This window comes from Emydura macquarii, unplaced genomic scaffold, assembly GCF_026122565.2.
Source record: "Emydura macquarii macquarii isolate MOO-44397 ecotype Brisbane River unplaced genomic scaffold, CSIRO-AGI_Emac_v2 contig_587, whole genome shotgun sequence".
In the NCBI taxonomy this organism is placed as follows: domain Eukaryota; kingdom Metazoa; phylum Chordata; order Testudines; family Chelidae; genus Emydura; species Emydura macquarii.
The window spans coordinates 8,352,306-8,377,862 of NW_027130724.1; the positions used below are offsets into that span (position 1 = coordinate 8,352,306).

The following is a 25,557-nucleotide window of genomic DNA, read 5'->3' on the forward strand; positions in this document are numbered from 1 at the left end:
TAAGAACAGGAGGAGCACAATAGTGATAGAATTCATTTTTTTAAAAAAGTCTATTCTCTTGTTGAACAGATCACACCCGCCAGGCCAGCTAAATGCAGAGAACAACCAGCTATGCACTGCATGGTATTTATAAAGAATTTGACATTTGCTCAAAGCTTTTGTCTGTCTAAAGCATAAAGACCAATTTGTTTGGAGACATGCTTTATCCAGTTTGCATTATCCTCCTTCGTGTTGCATGTCACTTCACCCAGGCTCCGCCATCTAGTCTGCCTGGACTGTGTGCTCTCTAGGGTAGAAGGTCTTCGGTTCAGTAGCTTTTGTAGAGAGATGGTCCATGAGACAATTTCTCCTTCTATCATGACTGCAGAGGTCACTATCCCTCCCATTCATGATTGCAGAACATCCCTATGGCAATTGATTACATAGGGCAGGTCTACACTACTGCTCATGCTGATATAATTTACGTTGCTCAGGGGTGTAAAAAAGCCACCCCGAGTGATGCAAGTTACACCAACCTAAGCGCTGGTGTGAACAGCACTATGTTGGTGGGAGACACTCTCCCACTGACATAGCTATCACCTCTCGTGGAGGTGGAGTAATTATGCAGATGGAAGGGAACTCTCCCATTGGCTTAGAGCGTCTTCACCAGATGCACTACAGTGGTGAAGCTGCATCAATACAGCTGCTTTGAATTAGAGCTTCTTTTGTAGATTAGCCCTTAGAAGAGTAATAATAGGAAAATATTTTATGTATTTTAACTCTCTTTTAATGAGTTTAGCAGCTGGAAATGAGGAGAGTTAACACAATGCAACTAGCTAGCTCTCTAGGAAACACCAGAAAACTCTCTGCATCAGTGGTCCATGGACCAGAAATTGAGGACCTATGATCTAGAGGCTGCAGAAAATGCCTACAAGGGTCTTCTTTAGATGTGCTGATGCACCACAATATCAGTGGCAGAGATGGGCCAAACCACATATCAAGATCCAAACTTTGCAGATAGTGCTTGTTTCTACAGTGGGCTGAGCTAATAGATCCAATATCAAAACATCCCCACTCTGAGAAAGTTTGGATCTGGGACCAGACCTGGTTTTTGCACATATCTACTCCATATGTACGAATTGGGCCCATATCTGACTCATATGGCTCAGCTCAGACTCCCCTCTGTTCCATATCTATTAGCCAAATGAGACCCTAGTCAGGAAGGGCAGGCCCTATTTATTTTTATTTTTCAAAATACTTTTCATTTTAATACACCCTATCTCCAAGGATCTTTCCTAAAGTAATGTTGCTATAGGTTGTGCCCCATGCATAGCCTTCTAATGTTGGCAGGTCACTACACAGTGGGAGAGATTCATTCTGAAGATGCCTGGTTTAAATTATGTAACCAGTTCCACATTTTGCCTTGAAAAAACCCTACTTGTCTGATAATAATACTTAGCCTTCACTGAATACAGCACTTTAGATCTTCAAAGCATCTTACACACAGTAATTAATCCTATAATACCCTAGTGAGGCAGGGAAGTATAGCCTTTAACTTGCAGAAGAGGAAATAAGAGATACATTAAAATGACTTACCCAAGGCTACACAGAGAAAACAGAATTGTGGCTTTCCCTGAATAGTTGAGCTAGAAGGGAAGAGGATGCTGGAGCCCTTTCCCCCAGTGAGCTCACACCAGAGGCATAATTCGCCTGCCCATGCTGAAGAACACAGGAGGGAGCTGGGGAGAGCAGAGGCCTGTAGCCAATGGAGTCAAGCTGCTAGGGTGCAGGTGGCAGGGGCACCAAAGCTGGTATGAATGCAAAGGACATCTAGAGCCGGCTGGAAAACAGTAATTCCATTTTTGAAAAACGTCAAGGTTTTGACATTAGTTTTCATTCTGTACTGGAACAAAAAGTAAACTCACCAGGGGTGTGGGAGACCCAGGTTCAAGTCTGCCTGATTACGAGCAGAAACCTGCATCTTCCACGTCCCAGGTGAGTGCCCTAACCAACAGCCTTTAGATGCACGCACACTCTCTCTCACCTTGCCTCTCCTCCCCATTCCCTGCCAACCCCGACCCCCCCAACCCACCACCAACTCTAGACCTGAGAAACCTTCCCAATGAAGGTTTTTGTCAAAACCAACACATTTCTGTGAACAGTTTCTGTTTCAACAGATCAGCATTTAAAAAAAAAAAAAAAAAATCCCCCCAAAACCAAAACCATTTTGTTGAAAAAATTTCCACCCACCTCTAAAGGGCATCCACACAAGATGACTTTAGGCTCCAGAAGACTTTCATTCCTGTGTTCTTGGGACTAAATACCCAACCTGTTCTTTGGGAAAGACAAACCCTAATCTACATAGCAATTGATCTATGGGGCAAAAGTTTCCCTCTCATATCTCCTTCTGTAGGTTTTCCGAGGGGCGGGGCGATCTAGCCCACAGCATTTTACAAATACTTAGACTATGTCTACACTTGAAACACTTCAGCGGCGCAGCTGCACCACTGCAGTGCTTCAGTGTAGACACTCACTACAACAGGATGAGTTATCCCATTGCTATAGTTAATCCATGTCCCCGAGAGATGGCAGGTAGGTCAGTGGAAGAATTTTCTCATCAACCTAGTACTGTCTACATCGGGAGTTAAGCTGACATAGCTTCATCTCTCAGGGGTGTGGATTTTTCACACTCCTGAGAAACGTAGCTATGCCGATACAAGTTTCCAGTGTAGACCAGCCCTTAGGCTCCATTCCTGTAAGTTAATAAATGAGAACCGATCTATGGCCCAGTGTGGAACTCCATGAAGTCAACAAGGTAGGAATAAACTGAAAGTTCAAGACTGAACATTCTTTTTCAAGTTAGTACTGTATGTCTCTACATACATACACATGCTTTTATATATCCAACTGCATTACCAAATACAATATATATGGTACTATATCACAGATAAATACCATAGTATTTATATTCTCTGCTGAATATTACAATGCTGATACATATGAAAATGTGTCGGACTGAATACAACCAGAACCACTTTGTGAGAGAATAGGGACTCTGAGGTTTAAGGGCCTCCAGCCATCACATATGCTATAGAATAGCAGAGTATGACATTATTTTCCACAATATGCAATCAACAATGAAAACATAATTTACAGCATTTTTAGAGCACAAAACAGAGCATTGATTTTTCTATATACCCTACGCACCAACAACAGGGGAAACATGTAACCTAAATATGAAGTGAACTGAAAATGATTTCACAGGCATTGAACAAAATGCCAGGGGGACATGGTGTCTGGTTATACAGAAAGAAGGCAGAGATATAGAGCAGAATGACCTTGTTCTGCATGGTAGAGTAATTCATATGGATGAGCCAGATCCCCCAAATTACAACTTACTAGGAAAAGAATTGTATTATGAATGCAGCTCAGCCTCCAATATTACAAGTGCTGAGTCAGTTCTACTTGTAAGTGGGAAAACGTGGACAAATAAAGCAAGTCGTCTTTCTGAACTTGACTGTTCTCCATAAAGGAAAGGTGTGGTGGCATACTCAGCAACAGCCTCAGGTGGTATAAATCAACACAGCTCCATTGAAATGATAGACTTACCCAGGCTTAAGTCAACTGAGGCTCTGGCCCCAAATACTCTTTTGGGGTTATGAGTAATGTTCTTCTTTAATACTTATTTTCCTACAACATCAACTGTATATCCCCATGGAGCGCTATATCACCTGGTGTGTGTATGTGTGCGTGCATGCATTCATGTGTTCTAACTGCTGCGTTATGAAATGCCAGAGTTCAGTCCCATCTCTATACTATCAGAGATTTAGAAGTAGAGGGCCATACACTCTACTTTGCTGTGTCCCCTTTGTACTGCTGAAGGGATGGAATCTGTTCCTATGTCCCTTAGTGGAATCTCCCCCAGCAGGTACGCAGACAATATAGCCTATGCCACCTTCCTTTACAGCTGCAGGTGCAGGAATATATTGTGGGTGAGGACAGGCATGTCACTTGTGAGGAAGAAATGCAGCCAGAGCCCTTTTCTCACCTACTGGACAGTCCCTTGGGAATCAACGCCAGCTGGCACAGATTAAAGCAAATTCATAGACTATAAGGTCAGAGGGACCATTATGATCATCTAGTCTGACCTCCTGCAGATTGCAGGCCACAGAACTTCACCCACCCACTCCTGTAATAGACCCCTAACCTAAGACTGAGTTATTGAAGTCCTCAAATAATGATTTAAAGACTTCAAGGTACAGAGAATCCACCAGCAAGTGAGCCGTGTCCCAGGCTACAGAGGAAGGCGAAAACCGCCCAGGGCCTATGCCAATCTGCCCTGGGGGAAAATTCCTTCCCAAACCCAAATATGGCGATCAGTTAAACCCTGACCATGGGGGCAAAACTCACCAGCCAGACACCCAGAAAGAATTCTCTGTAGTAACTCAGAACCCACCCCATCTAACATCCCTTCACAGGCCATTGGGCATATTTACCGCTAGTAATCTAAGATCAGTCAATTCCAAATTAGGCTGTCCCATCATACCATTCCTTCCATAAACTTATCAAGATCAGTCTTGAAGCCAGCTAGGTTTCTTGCCCCCACTGCTCCCCTTGGAAGGCTGTTCCAGAACTTCACTCCTCTGATAGTTAGAAACCTTTGTCTAATTTCTAGTCTACTTGTAAACTTCCTGACGGCCAGTTTATATCCATTTATTCTTGGGTCCACATTGGTGCTGAACTTAAATAACTCCTCTCCCTCTCTGGCTACCTAAGTTCTGTAACAGGACCAGACAGAGAATCGGGCAGACTCTAACTGGAGTCTTCTCTCCTATCTGCTGCCCCCTGGGGAAACTCAATGCAGCTGACAATCTGGCCCTGAATTACAGACACCTCCTACCACACCACAGGTGCCTGTCAGAGGAGAAGTTGCACAGCACAAAGGAAGGGGAGACTAAAAGATTTTTTAAAGTTTCACTGTTGCAGCCAGCACTAAGTTGCTCCAGTACGTGGGTGAGCTCGGCTTGGGTGTGAACTTGAGAGTCTCTTTCCTCAGCCCAGGGAATGCTGGGAAAAACGATATGGTATATTTATAAGAAGCTATAAATTTGGACATATAAAACCTACCCAACTCTAAGCAGCGTAAATGACTGCTGCCTCTAGGCAGTGATAATTTACACACCTTCCTTTTTCAATGCTGCCACCAATAAAACCTAGAGAACCTTCCCACGCGCCACAGATCTGCTGTGTCAAAGCAAATAATCACAGCACGGGATAGTACCAAGGTATTTGACAAATAAACATACTTTTCCCGAAGCAGAGAAGGATATCTGTGAAAGGCTCATGAAATACAAACAGCAGAAATTGCCCATTCCCTGAATAAAATAGTACAGCCCAAAACACACAGCAAATACTTTATCAGCACGTGAATCAAGGAAAGTAGCGATAGTACAATCATACAGAGAATGAAAATGCTTATGGCTTATTCCGGCTATCACCAAATGCACAGCAACTCATTGCTTTTTGAGTACATTCCCCACCCTGATCTATCCCTTTGGCCTGCCTGGACAAGAATGATCAATAATTCATGCAGTTATTATTATTACTCTATATTGCAGTTGTGCCTAGAAGTCCTTATCACCGATCAGGGCCCCACTGTGTTAGACGCTGTATAAGCTGATCCCAAAAAAGCTCACAGTGGACTAGTAGTGGATGCTAAAAGGCAACAGCCGGATGAACAGACAAATGGGGCTGGGTGGGATTGGTGACACCATATGAGTACAAACCAGCACACATTACAAAACAGTCTGAGTAGTCAAAATGGTCACAATTGGCCAACAATTTAGCTATGGACTGCGCCTTCACTATTACCAAAATTGGTATGCAAGCTGTCAGCCGGATCTTATAGCCCTGATTCAGCAAAGCATTTAAGCACATGCTTCACTTTGAATTACAATTAAGAGCGTGCTAAAGAATCTGTATTTTCTCTCCCCTCCTCCAAAAAAGGATTTAAGTCTATTCAGACACTGCCTATTAATTGAGCAGGACTGGGATTTTTCAGGAGAGCCTAAATCAGGGACACAAATCCCACTGACATTCACTGGGAGTGCCTAACTCCCTTAGACCCCTTTGAAAATCCTAGCACAGAAAAACACACAAAAAATTGTCTGATTTTCAGAGGCTTCCTCCTTTTCTCTCTACCCTCCTCCAACTCAAAAGCAACACAAGGGATCCTTACTAATTCACATTAATGTCTGGAAGACAGAGATCACATGACTAGATCTTGCAAATCAATGAGTCTGTAAACAAACACAATTAAAACAGCTGCAACACTGCATGATGAAATGTACTTTGTTCATTTATTTGTTAAGTCTAGCTTTAATTGTTTAGGACAATATCGCCAACTGCAAGGATTAAAAAAAATCAAGAGATTGGGTTAAAAATGAGATTTAAAAAAAAATTAAATAACTATTACCAACTCTGCTTCCTGTTACAACAGATAATCTTTGAAGGTTTTAGAGGGGTCTCTCACATTAGACTTCCATTGATTGTGGATTGCAAGCTGTTCATTTCATTTCTGAAAGGTCATGACAACACTTTTGCCCCACTTAAGGGCTGCATGAAGGACTGTGGGCAGAGAACCCATCGCAGGGGTGACACAGAAAAGTTTTCTGTGCCATCAGTAAGCACTCTGGAGCAGCGACTATCTTTTCATTAGATGTGTGTACAAGTGCCTAGCAAAATGGGGGCTGCGTTTGGAACCTCTAGGCACTATGAACAAATAATAATAATTAATCCTTGTGATGCTTAGTATGTTCTGTAGCACAGAGTCTATATCCCCGCTTATATCCCATTAAAGGTAAAAGGATTTATACGCACACCTCAAGAAGATACAATACCCAAGAACAGGAATGCTGGAACAGTTTTTATAGTGGGGGTGCTAGTGGTGGAAACCATGTATTTGGTGTTTGTTATTGCTACTTCAAGCCAGGGGGTGCGGTAGCACCCCAGACATCCCTGGACTTCCAGCCCCACTGCCCAAGAAGATTCTACTCTTCATTGCTATCTTGGGACACAACTGTATAGGCAGAAAGTCAAGCACAAATGGAGACAGGCTCTTTCCTTGAATTATCCTCAATAACTGTGAACACAGGCCACTCTTCCTCTGCTGCTGGAGGACATCTAGGTCAATTAAAACTAAGATCCCCCAAAGATCATGATACCGCTTGCAAAGTGTGAGAATCAGCCACGTTAACCTGCATTCCCTCAGGGTAACACTATTGCTGACTGTAGTGGAAATAACTGAAGTCACCACTGTACAGCATGTGCTTTTTGAACAAAGAAGAAGAAATAGGTGGGGGCCGACTATATTGGAAGAATTGTTCAATGACAATTAATCCATGTGGAAATAACTCCTCTGTGGCACTGTGCCAAGATCAGTATTCTGTGCTCTGCTCACTGAATGCAGGTCAGCCCTGCAGTTTAAAGCTACCTACTAGAGATCAGCTTTATTACATAATTTGAATCAGAGATATTTCAACTCTCTCAGTCATTCACACGATAATTTTAGACAGATATGTAAGACAGCCTCTTACATCCTGAAGAATTCAAAAGCACCTAACAAATTACATATACACCCACCACTGAAATTAGCTACTTCTGGGGTGGAATGTTGCAAGTATTAAAACAGGATGTGAAGATGTACAAATTAGGAGACCTAAGTGTTTTTAGACAAAAAACTGATTAGACTATTGTTTGCAGCCCGACCACTGACATTTCAGTGTTCTCCATGCTCTTATATATGGAAGGGTTTGTCTACAGAGAGAAATTTACTGGCAGAACTATACGACTATAATTATACTGCTATAGTTTTGTATAGTATAACTCCCGGTGGACACTAATTCTGAATAGAAGTGCCTTTTTCCAGTTTAGTTTATGCTGCTTCCAAAGCAACATAAGCAACACTGGAAAAAGGCACTCTTGTTCCAAAATAAGGGTGTCCACATGGGGACTTACAGCAGTTTAATTATACCAATACAGTTCTGCTGGTACATTTCCGCATTTATACAAGCCCTAATTCTGTTGACTTACTTCAGACTGGATGATGACAGTATTGACGTTTTGTGGCCAATTCTGCCCTCATTTATACTCATTTCTCCCCACTGATGTCAATAGAATTGTATGGATGTTGTTAAGAGTAATGTAAAGTGCAGCCAGAGAAACCCATTCACAGTACAAACTACATAACCCAAAAACAATGCTACATATTCTTGAGACTCATCTACTGGCACCTAATTGATTAACTATTTACACATATGCAGACAGCATTCCTGTAACAGGTGTAACTGAGGGCAATGGGATTTTGTCTGAATTAGGGATGACCATTTATAATGTTATTGATATCAATATTGCAAAATTACAATAATTTGTATGAGATATGCCATGCCAGGTACTGGTGGAAAGGTTATAAGTCGCTAAGATTAATAAGCACATTTATATGTATGTATCAGTGTTGTATTATAAATTCTAAATATGTATGTTATATTGGTATTTCATCTTGTGCTGTGTTTCTGGGAGACACCCAAGACAAGGATGGCAGCAGCTCTAAGCCTGCTTAATGGCCCATTAAGAGAACTTACAGGTACAATGAGCCCAGGGAAAGAAGCCAGACCTACACCTTACGAGTCACTAGGACATTAGAACATGCCCTACAGACAGCAGACTCTGAGGCTTTTCCATGCCATGTGTTGTGTAGCCATGATGGGACAAGCCACATGGCAAAGGGACATAAAAGGCAGCTGCACCACATCCATATTGTCTTCATTCCCGCTTCCTACCTCTGGATCAATTCATCTGCAACTGAAGCTGTAAAACAAAGGACTGAGACCCATCCAGGTACTGGATGTACACTAGAGGGACTGTACAAGTCTGTAAGCTCCATAATTCTATTGAGAATCTGATATATATATGGACTTTAAAGTCATTTGTATGTAACTGATTGCTTTGGCCATTTAACATTTCTCTTATTTGTTTCTTTCCTTTTATAATAAACCTTTAGTTTTAGTTACTAAAGGATTGGCTGGCAATGTGGTATTTCAGGTAAGATTCAAACTTATATTGGTCTGGTAATGTGGCTGACCCTTTGGGGTCAGGAGAACATTTTTGGTAAGAGAATAGAGTTTTAAATAACTTCTCTCTTCACTGGACCAGTTGCTGATTGAGAGCCAGAGGCTGAATTGCCATAAGGGGGCTGTGTAACTTCTTGTTTTAGCTTTTTGATAATCAGTGTGGGGAATCAGAAGCACTGTCTGTAACTGGTGGGGGAATCTAACTGCAGTGTTAGCCACCACTTTAGGAGAATTGGCTCTCCTTTCTGCAGCCTGCCCTGACCTTGGCATTTTCAGGTGGCTACCCTAGGCATGGATGGGTCACAGGCAATATTTGGACCTTTACGTTTATGAATGTCTACCATAGCAAAAAACCCCAAAAACAATAAAATAATTTGGTTATTTCCTGAATGTACATCTCAGTTTCGTCCCCTGTGCTTTGAAGAAGCTTTCTAGAAATGGGGATGAAACAAATCAAGAATCCCCTATAAGTGGGAACTAATAATACCCACATTCCCCATTCGCCTTCTTCCATTGTTAAATAGGAGCCACTGTAATTGAATATGTTCAACAAGAATAATGAGTCAATGAACTCAGTATGGTTGGAACTTGGCTAAGTTGTCTGATGTTTCTGACTCAGTGTGCTTCCCATTTGGGGCCTGAACCCCTACTAAGATATGCCAGGCTGCTCTTTGAATAGATACCTGAGTGGCCAACTCACCCAAAGCTACTCTGAAAAACAGAGGCCACTATGCATGTCATATGGTGTTGTGCAAGACTTGTTACCCCCTAGATGACAGGAAAAGGAGACAAGTTAGGGGTGGGGAATGGTTGAGTCAAAGCTCATATGGAGGTTCTGCACATGCTGTATTTCCAACCATGCAGTTATGGAGAGATATGGGAATCTAGCATGCTGTTGCATCACCTTCAGACAGGAGAGGCTGCACTCAAAATTTCTCCCCCTGAGGTCCAAGGACATTGCAGCTCCCAAACCTCATTAGGGCTGACTGAGACAGACTTAAATCTGCAGCTGTAGGGTGCTCTGGGTTGAATATTGAAAGGCTGAAGAGAACTGAAACGAGATGTGAGTTCAAATGTATACTAAGCAGGGGTGCTGGAACAATGTGTATAGTAGGGGTGCTGAGAACTCTTGCATCAAACTGTAAACCCGTATATAATGGAAACCACAACTAGCCAGGGGGTGCTGCACCGCTAGTTCCACTACCTAAGATAAGCATTCAAGGCATTCTCCATTAGTTTCAATTGAAGCTGGATCAGCCCCTAACTACCTAAACATATTAGACAGAAGTAAAGCATGTGCTTCATATAAGTGAGGGCCAAAGATACTTTGCCACTTCCTTTGCACACACTTAAACTGAGTCTCCTAAGAAGAACAGCTCTGAACCGTGGGCAGTAACACATATCTACTGCAAAGTTTTGAGACAACAGAAAGGGAGACAGTTGTGAGGAAAGCGTAAGAGGCTGTGATTTGCTCAAAGTTAACATGACACTTAGTTAGCAGCAGCTATGCTTTTTATCCAGATTTGTTATAGCACAGCAGAGGTACTGAGACATTCCTTAAGTTTCATTAATCTCTCTTTTTCCAGTAAAATAGGGACCGACAATTTATTCAGTGTTAACTGGCGGGTTTTCCAGAACTGGCACTGACCATGGCAGTTTCTCACTTAAACTCTGAGATATCAACATACAGGAGGGGAAAAAAATCCACCATTAGCTAAAAAAGTCTGAATGAAAATAATTAAAAACATTAAATGTCCTGGCACTACTCTCAACTCCTTTACTGTGGCAGTCAGAACAGCCTCTGATGTTTGCATGGCTATCTAAATATTGTATCAGATAAGAGAGCACTTTTATAAGAGATGCCAGGAAAAAATATTTTTTCAGACTACATTTAGGTAGGGTCCAGGGCCTGATAAATGCCTTAATGTTTACAATTCAGCAAAGGCACCTTAAGAAACAATGAAAAACTCACAGAGGGTTGGGAAAATTGGATGCTAGTAATAATGGGGGGTGGTCCCTGCAGCACTGTACTCCATTTTCTCAGACCCTACAGAAGTAGTTCTGTGGCTTGTTCCCTTCCCTAGCACAAACTTTGGGCCCATAGAAGTACCCATGAAAAGAAAATACAGCCTGGAGTTTCATTAGCAATACGTGAAGCAGCAGGCAGGCAGTACTGTAGGAAAGAGATCTTTATTGAGCATGCCTAGAAGCCAGTGTTACATGCAGAGAGGCCTGCATTTATCCCACAGCATCCCACCCACCAACTTGTATTCCTGAGCTTCAGCAGTCACTGCAGACTAGGTCCTCCTGAAATCAGACCCTCTTTCACTAGTCCCACTCATTATACTACATTTGCGTTTCTGGGGGCAGTTGGGGCTAGGGAAGATGAGGTAGGCCTGGCCTACTGAAGCTCTCTGGTAGCACATCAACTATATTTTGTAGGGAGTATCTTATCATAGGGGTAGTGGGAACAGAACAATATGGGACAGTCTCCACAAGACCCCCTTCTCCAGGCAGGGTTGATCTGGGTCCTCTAAAACCAAGTTATCTTTAGAACAGGATGCTCTAAAAACAAAACACAGACATTTTAACTTCAAACCTTTATACATTTTCCATGAAGTCTTTGTTGCGCAATGACAACTGACATGCTCACTTACACTCTGTCTCTGTAAGGGTTCTCCACCACTGCCCCTCTGCTTCAGCCACCCTCTTGGTCACAAAGGATTCTGAGACCCCCTGGTTTAGCAGTCCAGTGTAGTTTATTGACAGTGTGCAGTCCTACCACCTTCTTACAACACAGTTTGACTGGCAGACACTTCAGCCAGCCCACAAACAGACAACACCTCTACTCCCTTCCCTCTGCTGCTTTCACCTGGGCCTGGATATAGCCCCTGGCTAATTAGGCAGACAGCTGTTTCCCCTTCACAGATCAGGTGCAGGTGCCCCTAGCTAGCTCCAATTTACCTCACTCAACTGGGGCTGGCATGACAGAAGGCTAGCTAAGGGGTTGCTGCCCAGCACTCTATCACACTCTCTCTCTTTGAATCAGTAGGATGGATTTTTAAACCATTTAGATATGAAGGACTGGTGAAGCAGCCCTGAATGTGAATCCTAGTCCCCCAGGGATGCCAAGAGACTGGAACTGCTTTTTCAAGCCTGACACAGATGGTGGATCATTCTAACTATAGTATATTTCAGTGTTTTATAATCCAACAACCACTGCCAGAACTGACAGGTGCAGATCCCCAGCACACATGATGATACCACTGAAAAAAATAATACCCACTGAGCTACCCAGGAGTGCTTTGGATAAAGTCATTGAAATAGCAAACTGGCACATTTTGAAAGCAATCCATTTTGAGTAGACCTGGCTTGCCTCCGACACCAATTAATAGGGACACGAAATCCTTGACTGCTAAATGTGGAGATTCTCCCCATTGAATTTACACTCAATAACATCTTTCAAGGCTAAGCAATCTCTAGGGGAAAATGACACATTTATCTAGGGATTATGTATGCTGTTTCCCCCCTTTGGAAAGAGCTTCTGCTCAGCTGCATTTTGAGGGATTGTTTGGAACCATGTACCACATGCACTTCTCCTGGTTTTCCCCTGGCCCTTGTGGTGTATGTAGCTTTGTAATTGTTGTCATTTTGTTTTCTGTGTACTGTGCCTCTAAAGGCCTAGGAATGTCCTGGTGGCTGAGGCAGCTGCCATTTTGTGAGGCAGCGTGTTATTGAGCTGACTGCTCCTTCACAAAGATTTCACTTTTGTCCTTTCCCCTTAACATAAAATAAAAGGCATTCTGACAGAAATGTAGCTCTGCTTTTTTGTGTGTAGAAAAATAGAACTCTCACTTCAATAATGTGTAAAACAGTCACAAACAATCCAAAATTGTGAAATCCAAACCTGAACTGCTCTCACCTTTACCAAATAAGGCACATCTCACAGTCCCAGCTGTTTGTCCTGCCCTTTTGGACATGACACACATTATTATCTCCATCAATTTAATCTCCTACCATGTTCAACTCTATCAGCATAGCTGGTGTTATAATTGAGCCATAACCCTGTCTCCAGTGCCATAATTTCTGAATCATTAAAGACCATTTGGATTTGTGAGGAAAACCTGATGGTAGTTTCAGATTTAGGCTTACATAGCTGCCAACATTTCAGAGCTGTAGATAGGGATATTTGGAAAGAAAAATAGGGATGCAGCTTTTAATTCCATTGAAATATGGTAGTTTGGGAATAAAGGGAGCCTTCTGGACAATGGAAGACAGCATGGAAAATTATGAATTCATGTCAACCTGAAAACTACAGAGAACAGATTTAATTCTAACAATTTTTAAAGCTACCTTAATGCCTTGTTTTCCAAGCAGAAACATTGCCTCACTTCTTTGTTATTGTTGTCACTCTTCGCTTGCTTTCTGCTGCCTACTTTCTACTATGGAGAAATGCAAGCAGCAGAGACCATTGCAGCACATAAGAAACAGGCTATTTATGAAAACTGCTGCAAGCCTTATTTGCATTCATTTGAATCAATTACCAGTCTTTTAAAGAAGCTATGGATGGCTGCATCTTCCTTGCAAGCAATGCATGTTTGGTTTAAAAACAGAATATTAGAATGTCACAATTGGTAGGAAAGAACTTTTTTCTTGATCTTTTTATTGCCTGCAGACTGCTAGCAGATTATTCAAGTGCTGTAATAGCAATCAATGAAAGAGAAAACAGAAAATAAAATAAACTTGTATTGCCTCAGAACAAAACCAACTGCCTATCCCTTTCCGAGGGAGGTACCTCAGTCTTCTGCAAAGGCTCCGATTTACAGCTTGTGACCTGTCCTGTGCCCAGGGTAGCCAACTGAAAATGCCAAGGTCAGGGCAGGCTGTAAAAAGGGAGCAGATTCTCCCAGCACTGGTGGGTGGCACTGAAGCCAGACTTCCCAACCAGCCACAAACTGTGCTTCTGAGTCCCCACAGAAGCCAGTGTACAAATACACACGGCCCCCTCTACTGCATTTCAGCTTCTGGCTCCCAAATCAGCACTGGGTCCAGTAAAGAGACCAGTTATTTAAACTCTATGCTTTTTACTAAAAAGGTTGCCTCTGACCCCAAGGGGTCAGCCACAGTACCAGTTCAATATAAGTTTGGATCTTACCTAAAATATCACGCTGCCAGCCAATCCTTTTGTAACTAAAACTAAAGGTTTATTGTAAAAAGAAAGAAATAAACCATAAGAGAAATATTAAAGGGTCAAAGCAAATTAATTGATCCAGAGTGAATTGATCCAGAGGTAGGTATATGTCAGTAACTGAACAGGAACAAAGACAAAATGGTCTCTGTGCCTTGGCCTTATATACCCTCTGTCCCTGGCCATGCGGCCTGTGGAAACTTACAGGAACTAAAATGGAGTCCAGGGTCACACGGGCCAATCCTGGTAACTCTTCAGGTATACCTTTAGTTTTTTCCTGGGCCCCTTGCATCCGTGACTGTCTTAATGGGCCATTAAGCAGGCTATCGTCCTGCCGTCATCCTATCTGGGGTATTGCCCAGGCAGCACAATTTGAAATACAGATACCTCAAATATATCTATAACTTCCATCTCACATATTACACCTGAACGTAAGTATTATCATTTGACTTAGCATATTATAACCTTTCCAACAGTACCTGACATGGTATCTCTCACATGAATTAATATGATTTTGACATATTGATGTCAAACAATATAACAAATGCTCTCCCGCCCCATCTACCCAGCATGACACAGCTCATGGTAGATAAACAACTGAACAGGAGCACCTACTATGATACCATGGATAAAAAAGACTAACGTACTTCTCGGATGCATAAATGGGAGAAGTCTGAGCAGGAATAAAGAGATATTACCTCTATACGTGGCACTGACAAGACCGTTACCAAAATATTGTGTCCAGTTCTGATGTTCACCATTTAAAAGAGGATGCAGAGAAAAGCTACAGGAATAATTCAAGATCTGGACAATGCTTTACAATGAAATACTTAAGGAGTTCAACCTATTTAGCATACCGAATAGAAGGTTAACAGGCAACTTGATCATGGTCTATAAGTACATACACAGGGAGAAGTTGTCAGATAGTAGTGGGCTCTTTAAACTAGCAGTCAAATATCCCATGGCTGAAAATTGAAGCTAGAAAAAGCCAAACTGGAATAAGATGTACATTTTTAATAGAGAGGATAATTAACCACTGGAACAGATTACCATGAGACGTGGCAAATCCACCATCACTTGAAGACTTTACATTAAGTTCAGATGTGTTTCTAAAATAGAGGCTTTAGTTCAACCACAAGTTATTGAGTTTGATGCAGGATGTGCTGGGTGAAATTCAACGGCCTGTGTTATACAAGCAGTCAAACAAGATAAACAAAACTCTTCTGGTTTTAAAAGCTATGATATTACATTCTTTTTCAGAAACATGGGTCCAATTATGGGTATTCTAGTCTTTTTATTTGTTCTCATTCATTGATAGGGAAAGCATATAAATAGAGTACAGTCCTAAGCTCAGGAATGCCATTCTCAGGCATAATTAAGCAGCGCATAGAACTCATTGCAAAAGCAATGATACAGCACTCAGGGATGATGAGGCAGTACTTCTGAAATGGCGGTATTTATTTGTATTGTATGCACGTATTCACCACCATCTCTGTTGAATCAGTCCATTTAAAAATTATGCCAAAGAAAAACAGCTTTTTCACTTTTTAATTATTTCATTTGCTATTATGCATTGCAATAAGTTATAATAAATGGTGCTGTTATTTACAATATTGAGTATCTCATCTGTAGATTACCCAGGATAGAATCACTCAGCCACAGGCCTACAGACAGCACTAGAATTGCCCAGGAACCACTCTGCAATACGAATATAGGTTTCCTGAGGGCACCAGATATATTTATAAATTACACCTCAACTCATTTAAGAAACGTTATAAATATAAAAGCTAGTTTAAATGTATTCTCCATTTAGTTTTTGCTCACCAGGTTAAAAGAAAGACAAGAATATGACTAAGAAGGGCATCATTTGAAGAATTTATGTGTCTGAAGATTTTTTCACTAGCTTTAGAGAGAGAAAACAAAGTATTTGTGATCTGAATATGTTGAGCAGACTAACGATAGATGAATCAGCTGCAGCAAAAGGAGATCTGAGCTTTCATTCCGTCCAAACAACAAACCACTGAAAGTCAACACCACAACAAAACATATCAATAACTTGTTTTTCTTCATTAGTTTTAAATTGCAAATACCTCTAATCTAATTTAGGTTTATAGATGACCCCACCTTCCCACTACCACAGAATCTGAGCATCTCCCAGATATTTATGGATTTACCCTCACAACATCCATGCTTTATAATTTTTAGAAATGGGGAACTGAGACACAGAAAGAAAAAGTGATTTGCCCAAGGTGACAGAGGAAGCCGTGGCAGAGCCAGGAACTGAATACAGATCTTCTGAATCTAAGGTTGCTGGCTTAACCACAGGATCATCCTTCTTCCCTCTTCTCTCCCAAATCCATCTGGGACCAAATCTACCAAAATAGTGTATGGAAAACTATTCTTGGGATATTTCCAACTGATCTAGATGCAGATACCAGAAGTATCATAGACAAGAATATGAGTATAAATCTTCCACACAAATACTTCAGTCCAGGTAATTTAAGGCTGGGAACTGGAATGCTCAGCAGATTATTAATGAGCTACTGAGCCTTTCACCTCTAGGTAACTGGTTCAGATCCACTCTGGATAAGTGATGACAGTTACATTCACGTGGGCTGGTGGTAGTCTATGTGAAATAAGGGAGTGGCCTGAGTATGATTCCTAGAAAACTAGTGTCCATATCATAAAAATCACCATGGATGAACTTAATGGCAGTCTCAGCAGAGAGGCCAAGTAACAAGTAAGCAAGGAGAACGTTGTAATGACGCAGAGACTAGATACCGGGGTGATCCACACACTAGAAGTATTGAAGGTTGTTAGACAGAGGAGCAGTCCAGGGGCTTCCAGTGACTACTTAAGCTCAAAAAGGTTGAATGAAATTTCTCCCCAAAGTAATCATTTTTAGCAACAAGAAGAACTGGGTTGCATTCACAGCAGCTCCTACATGGAAAACCTAGAACTCAGTTCCTACCATTTATACTAAACATGAAATAAGAAAGTTTATTTGGGATGTGAATTTTTAAAAATTTATTTGTGGTCTAAATTGTGATTTGGATTATGCATCCACACAATGGAATAAAGAACAGGTGGGGTTCTTACTTCCTTTACATCTCTTTACAAGTTACCTGGATCTGGGGTACAAATATAGAGGGGTACACAGGCGTGCAGTGCCTGCTTGTTTTCCCAGAAAAAGCAGATGGTTGAGCACAGGGGAGAAATGAGTGGAGCCATGGCTATACCACCAGCTATGCTCGAAAAGGGGGTCAAGGTGGTGTAATTTACAACAGCAAAAGTACAGCTTCCCCAGGAGCAAAGGGAAATCAGAGAGGGAACTGACCCTCAGAGATGCATCTCTGAGGCAAAGTGCCTCCTGAAGCTATTCCTAGGGCAACACTGCATAGGCAGCACCCCTGCTTTTGGGCTGTGCTTAAAGGTATAATCTAGCTCTTTAGATCTATTTCCATGGCCTCTTTTGCTTTGAGTGCCTGGTGACTTTCCTTTAAAAACTGCCACATCCCTAGGGCAAAGCACAAAATTTTAAAAGCAAAAGCTGTGTGATATCCTTTGGGAATCAGTGTCGCAGTTTATTGATGGGGAAACTAAATTATTAAATCCACACTGGTCCAAATATGCTTTCACAGCTGGAGAAAAGCACAGTGTTCTTCTTCCTTTTCCAGCCTTGGCTACAGTAATACAGCACAACTATTCATTACCCTCATCTTAACTGGAAAAGGCCCTCTCAATTTAGTACTTAATATAATTATGACAAATTAAAAACGTTTAGAAAAGAAAACTCCTTGCTTTCCAGAGCTGCTACTATACCTTTCTGAAACCCTGTCACTTGAAAATGGACCTCCGTATTTAATAGGGTGACCTTTCTTCCATTCAGCGAGTAGAAAACTCAGATGTTAGCATGGAGGCTGTTTAAATTCTATTTCTGAATTTAATGTTACATGTCCAAGAGAACTACAGAATAGCAGCGCAATGTTCTCCTCATATAACTAGAAAGCTTCAGTTCCAGCACCGAGACTGCCGTTGGAAGCCAATTTTCATCTCACTTGCATTTGGTCACGTTGACCTCAGTTAAGTTTTCCCTTTTATATGAAGAAAGGATTCAATTTTGGCTACAAATAAAAATGAGAATAATTGCATGTGCATATTTGCAGTATGAGTAATTTCTGGCTAATGATGTGGTGTTAATGTGGTTTTCCTTAAAGTAAAATCCCAGCTCCACTGAAATTAATGGCAAAATTCCCAGGGTTTTACCCATAGTATCATTCAGTGAAATACAGAAGCCAAGAGGGGGATAGATACATGTAGTACGTTTGTATGACAATTACCTGCATGATATTAAACTTTAAGGGCTCAAAGGTCTGCAAACCTTTCCTCACATATGTAATCCCTTCTTAGGGAAGAAGGCCCATTAAAGTCTATGAGACATTCCATGTGAGTAGGATTTGTAAGACCGGACTCCATGGTAGTTGGTTTCTGGACCACAGAAGGCTGTGAAAATCTCTAAATGAGAACTTCACCAGAAACCCAGCCCCTCTTTAAGGCAACTAACTTTACAGCACTAGGAGAAAAAGTGATAATTTGTCTGCAAGCTGCTATCCAGGTGACACCTCTGATACATGGTGATAAATTGGTGTTTTCATAAATAAATAAAACATTGTCTTGTAATATTTGAACTGCTATTGGCAGTAAAATTTTTGACACAGTACGGTGATTCCTACCATTAGGAATAAACTATTAAAGAGGAAATATCCTTATTGCTACCATTGTTCAACAGTTGAGAGAACGTTACCAGTAATTAGCAGCCACTCTCTATTAACCATGCATCTTGTAAAAAACAACAAGATGCATGTTAACACAATGAAATCACTTGACGACAGCTTTATAGCAGAAAACAACGTAATGTGCATTTCTGGGAAGAGAAATTTCAAGCATGGCGGGAATTATTTCGGTTAAATTGCTTCTGAGTCACACCATCCGTTTGTTGTACTTACAGCGTTGAGCAACTGCTTCTCATCTAGTCTATACCTACTTTATACTAGTCTGTACCTACTTTATACTGCCTCATGAAGATGTGCCTGGTCAGAGAAAGGGCAAAATTGGAACAGTTGCACAATCTGTGCTCTGACCTGCTCTATAGTCATTATTCGGTATTTGGCTAACATTACTAGATTACTTTTATTAATATGTATTACAGAAGTACCTAAAGGCCTCAACTGAGACTGCAGGCCCATTGTTCTAGGCGTTGTGCAGGCACACAGTAAGAGACAGTCCCAGCCACAAATAACTTACATTGAATTAGACAAGACAGACAAAGTCTGGGAGGAGAAACAGAGACATGGGAAGCTGAAGTGACATGCCCAAAACCACACACCTGCTCAGGGACAGAGCCAGGAACAGATCCCTAATTTCCTATCCACCACCACACTGCCTCTCCGATGTCTGAAAGTTTCATCATAGCAAGAGCCTCTTCAAGTCCCAGCATAGCTCACCACTCAGAAGAACAGTCCCACTACATCTACACTGATTGTTTTCTCATTAATCATCCATTTCCACTCTTGGGTTAAAGCCAAAACTTGAATATTAATTCAGAGTAAATTGTATTAGGTGGATGATGCAGTTTTTGTTCTGGGTCTGTACAGCACCTAGCACAGCGGTTGTGGTTCACAGCTGGGGCTCCTATATAAATAAATGATAAATGATGATAATAGTGTAGTCAACCGTCCTTTCCATGACTTCTTAATCCAGGCCAGGAATTAGGGAGACAGTGTATGGTGATATTAGGCAGCAGGGGATGTGTTTCCTTCATCTAGGAGCTAGAGAACCAGAAAGAACTACAAGGTCTATCTGAACATGTCTACACTGTAAAGAAAAGCCCACAGCACCAAGTCTCAGAGCCTGGATCAACTGACTCAGGCTTGTAGGCTCAGGCTGCAGGGCTAAAAACAGCAGTGTAGACATTTGGGTTCAGGCTGAAGCCTGAGCAAAACTCTGCAAGGGAGGAGGGTCTCAGAGCCCAGGCACCCGCCCAAACCTGAACGTCTATACTGCTATTTCATAGCCCCACAAGCCTGAATCAGCTGACCTGGGCTCTGAGACTCAATGATGTGAGTTTTTATCACAGTGTAGATATAAGCTCTGTGTCCAGCAAGCCCAAATAAACAACTGCCTTTTAATATTCATTCCAATCAAATTCTGTCTCTCCTCCATCATGCATGGCATTACAAATAATATAAAACAGATACACTGGGCCAAGCTAACTGGGTTTACACCAGGCAGGAAAACTGGCCCATTATAAACAGAATCACAAACACAAATGTTGTGCTTTCCCTACCCCAAAAACCTATGTCCCTCTCTGGACTGACAATAGTAGAAATCTGTTTGGAATGCTGCTCAAAGTATCAGCCTAGGCTGATAATGCTCCAACCAGAATGAGATGAATTCAGGATTTCAAGAAAACCTTCTTAATCCAAGTAAGGATTTCACCCTTTATGAGAAATTTTTAAAAAGCTGATGTTGTTAGAAGCTGAATTGTCTTTGACCCACATATAAAAGAAAAAGGTGTTAGAATCAGAGGAACTCCTTTATCCAAACTTTTTTTCCCCAGAGTGAAGGAGAGGAAAAGGGGTTCTTAATATCAGCAACAGATAGACTACAATACAGTGTGTGGTTTCCTTTTAAAGCAATGTGGCAGGAGAAAGCTGAGAGATTCATCTTATGAAATGTAAATCTGTTCTATTTGTGCTTGCGCCAAGAGCTTATTACAACGAAACCATTTGTCCAGTAGTAACTCCACTGGCAATTTCACATCAGACTTGATCAGGGATTCCATGGTTCATTCAACAGCCTTTCCTTAGGACTTGCACCATGTTCACTCAGATGTTAAAAAGACTTGGATCCTTAGGGTCACATACCACTTCCTTAGAAAAATTATTCAGGGTATGGGGCCAGACAATTTTCAAGGCAGGGAGAAATTGTTCCTTCTAATCTGCCAAGATTTCCCACAGTGACTAACAGCTAGCCACACCATGCTCTACAGAAGAGTTCCCTAACTCTGTGAATGAGACATGTAAATTGTTTACCAAGGAGCTAGAGGCCTGTGTCATTACAATGAAAAAAGAGCAAATCAGTTCAACAGCTGCAACACCTGCTTCTGATTTTTTTGTGCTTTCAAAGTGCCTATGCTACAGGTAACAAAAACCACGACGTCTTTGTTGCACTGAAACAAACCCAGCAGCTACCTGAGCTTCACAACAGTAAAGCGTTAGTGTGGACTTAAAAATATTTTTCGATTAATCTTGACTTTCAATTTGAAAAAAGAATGAGCAAACAACATTCAGATTGTCATCTCAGGATTTTATTTACATGCATTCCTCAAAACCACAAATGCTGGTGGCTGCTTTTAGCCACATTCTGCATCAATGACTCTCCCGATGCAGAAGCTGTGGATATTTATCACCTGTTGTATCTTTATTTGGGGAACGAGGTGCTAATTAAAGAAATAGTTACTTGAGGAAGGATAGTCTTGTGGTTAAGGCAATTGATTTGTACTCAGGAGATCCGAGGTCAGCTCCCAGTTTTGCACCATACTTCCTGTGTGACCTAGGGCAAGTCATTTAATTGCTCTATGGCTCTATTCTCCATCTTGTAAAATAAGGATAATAATCTTTCCTTTTTGCTACCCTTAGACTGTCTATTTAGACTATGTGCTCTTCAAAACAGATATGGTCTCTTAGCCACACTAAAGAGCTTACACGTGGTTACCAAGTCAGCCCATTATAAGCTGATTTTGGCCTCTTTGCAACCCAGGCAGTTTTTGTCAGCTGAGCGGTGGAGATCGCTTTTTTGGGCCTATTCTCAGCAGGCTTGCTGCGGCCCCATGTCTGGGTCATTTCGCTGTGTTTTGAGCCCAGTCGCTTCCAGAATTTCAGCTTCCAGCACCACGTGACCGGAACCAGAAATGCATAATCCGCCATCTTTGTTGTGGTAAAAAAATTGGGTGGGTTGTTTGCCATTTTGCCAAATGTACTTCCGGTTCTTTCTTAGGACAGAGCATGGCAATTCGGCGCAGCTGCACCACTGAAAGCTCTCTAATGTAGCTGCTCTAAGACAATGGGAGAGAATTCTCCCATCGACTTAATTAATCCAACTCCAATGAGTAGCGGTAGCTATGTTGGCAGGTGAAGTTGTCCCGCCGACATAGTGCTGTCCACACCGGCATTTAGGTTGGTGTAATCTATGTTGCTCAGAGCGGTGGCTTATTCACATCTCATAAGTTATACCGACATAACTGGTAGTGTAGACATAGCCTTACTGTGTGTATATACCCATCTCCTAGTACAATAGGGTCCGAATCTCAGTTTGGACTTCTAGGCACTAAGACATTAATAATCTAATTACTATTATTTCTTTGCGGGAAATTTTATAGTAAATGCGCTTGATTCTTCCCATTTGCAACCCAATACTGAGCTCCATAAGTGTACCAGTGATTGTCCCTGCTAATTAAGGGTGCGTAATATTTCCAGTCTTAACTCTTGCATTCCAGAGCTGACTGCAATGTGTTACTTTTATCCAATAACACAGGTACTGTATCATTCAAATGGAAACTGAATTGCTGCAAAACTGTCACTACACTAGAGCTGGTTTACAAAAGGGTATAGCTTGACTTTGAATGTAACAAAACATATTCATAAACATTAAGAAGGCTCCTTTCAGCATCAAGAAAACGTTATTGATCTTGCTCATAGCAAAGACTCATGAGAGATTCTCAGATCTTAGAGAGTGAAAACCTGCATAAGAACAACATGCACCTGTCAAAGGTGCTGTACCATGAACATTATATTTTATAACTAAAAAATTAAAAAATTAAAAATAATCCCAAGCTAAGACCTTGTATGTGTTAGTTTTCAGCCCAGAGCAAAGTTTTGTCTCCAAGTTACAAAGCCCAAAAACCAAAGGGAGTATTATGGAAATATTGACACAACCTGCACTATAGTTATACAAACATAACACAAATGATTTCAGAGCACTCCAAAGGGAAGGCTCCATTTCCAGAACAGTGGGTACATTTTATCTTCTCTTTAGCCAGGTTGCTAATTAAACAAGTAGCCTGACAATTCTGGCTTGGAAAAATCCTCTTTCATCCTTTGTGAAGTGCTGAAGTCATGTAGGGGCAACACTAACAACACACTAGTCAGCTCTTACAAATTCTGCAGAATATTCCTTTTTAATCACCCAATTTCCTTATGTTACACAGCTATCTGCACACACAGTATCAAAAGGCAAATACAAGTACAACAAAAGGCCTTTTAGACAGTACGTGGGAATTATGGATATAAAAATCTCGGTCCCTGGATCCGTCTTTAATGAAATGTTCTAAGTCTGATATGTTATTTCAGGATTTTTTCTTTGCACGTTCTCTTGCTTGGAAGCTGGGCAGGGAGGCAAAAATGTTGCATCCATGGATCTTTATGGCTCCTGCCATCTGCAAAGTGACAGCTGACAGAAATGTTTGTCAGAACGCTGGCTGGAAATTTACAGTATGCTAAAATGTGTCAAATTAGCATCATGGCATCAGAATGTGGGTAATAAACTTTGCCATCAGGAAAAAGGTACTTCAAGAGAGTAACTGATCAACAGAGATTCAACCAGAAGCGAAAATTAGGAATGTTTATAAAGTGGACACCAAAATGGCAAAATCAAGGCACTCTGCATTTCTACTTAGGGTAACTTTGCTCTTTGGGGTCTACACTTTAGGTGCTCATCCTACAGAGCAATAGACAGAATGTGGAAAGGGTTAAAGGTGCTAAGCACTTCTCCTTAGCACTCAGCAAAGGCTCAACAACTGCCCAGAGTGTGCACAGCAGAGGGTGAAGTTCAGCCAGACCATTCTGAACCAGGGTGGTTTGTCCTCTTATTTCCACATAAAAATCCACAGGAGTGTCGAGCGGCCAGAAAGCGCATATTAGTAGGTGGGCTTGGGTGAGGCTGGAAGCCTGTTATTTAGGTGCAATCCTATGCATTTCAGTTAGGTGCACAGCAACCACATTGCTCCGTAAAATTAGTATAAGCTTCACTTCTAGTACTTTCTTGCAGCAGTATGTTCCATGTCCGGAGTGGAAGCACAATGCAAATCCCAACACAGGAAGTCTGGAGAGCAGCAGCCATATGTAAGAACAACCCCAGTCTGAGACATGATGGTAAAACAGGCCCCTGTAATTCTTTTCCAAGTGGGCACACATTTGGCATTCTGATTGCCAACTACCATTTCTTAAGACATATCTTGTTTTCCTTTACTGTCTCCTTAGTAACCACTGCAGGAATGTCTGAACACCTGAAATGTGCTGCAAGAGACACCTCCCCATGGAAAGTGAAAGCCGTGAAGATGAGCATTTCTCACTGAGCAAACCCTGAGGTAGTGCACACAACTATTTAATAAAGATCTATCTTAGTCCAAGACTCTTCAGCCTGATGGTCCATTCCACTTCCAAAAACCACAGGGAAACTCAAGGTACCAAAATGATTAACAAAAGTTTTGCTGTGTCTAGTAGGAAGCAGCAAGATCAAATGAAACTGTATTTAGAGCAACCTCATGATACTTTTGGAGGTGTTCCTTGGTGCATATTATAATTTTAAAGATATTAAAACAATCTAAATTCCTGCAGATCTTATGAGTTACATGAAGGCAGGAAAAAGAAAGTCTTGTTATTCAAATTCACAATTCTGATTTATCTTCATGGCATTATAGCCTTGTCATTCACAGTTGTCCATAATTTATTCTCTTTTTCATATACTCCCATTGTCATCATTGATGAAAGTATTTGATATTCTTCACTGAGAACCACAATTTACCACCTGAAGGTTAGTATTATATTGGAAGTTGGATTGATACTTTTTTTGTATTTCATTTTATGACAATATAATTTGAACTAAAAATACTACTTTTGTGAAAATATGCTAGCTGTTTTTTTAATATATCAAGGCAGAGAGGCAACACTAATTAAGAAACCCCAAGTTAGGCTTCTTGCCCTTTAACAAGGTGACTGTAAACTGCAGTTGCTGGATTAGCTGTCTGCTAGGTGACTACTTGGTGACTCAGAAGCAGGTAAGCACTAGGCCCAGAATACTTGGTAGCAGCTTAATTTGTGCTACCTCCTAGTTCTAGTTCCAGACCTGTCCAGGATCTAGTCCTAGATGGGTGAAGGCCTGGTCCAATAGCCACTGAAGCCGATGGGAGTCTTTTCATTGACT

At 41.4% G+C, this 25,557-nt stretch overlaps 1 protein-coding gene and 1 long non-coding RNA gene across 2 annotated transcripts in view; both read right to left on the reverse strand.

Annotated features, from left to right (window-relative positions):
* The window catches only part of OSBPL5 (oxysterol binding protein like 5), a 204,165-nt gene that overhangs the window by 174,756 nt on the left and 3,852 nt on the right, over positions 1–25,557 (reverse strand). The gene's annotated exons all lie outside the window — the stretch shown is intronic.
* On the reverse strand, positions 11,443–12,253 carry LOC137147985 (uncharacterized). Its single transcript, XR_010918409.1, has 2 exons — positions 11,765–12,253; positions 11,443–11,672 (listed from the first exon to the last, which is right to left on the reverse strand). It is a non-coding gene; the product is annotated as an uncharacterized lncRNA (long non-coding RNA).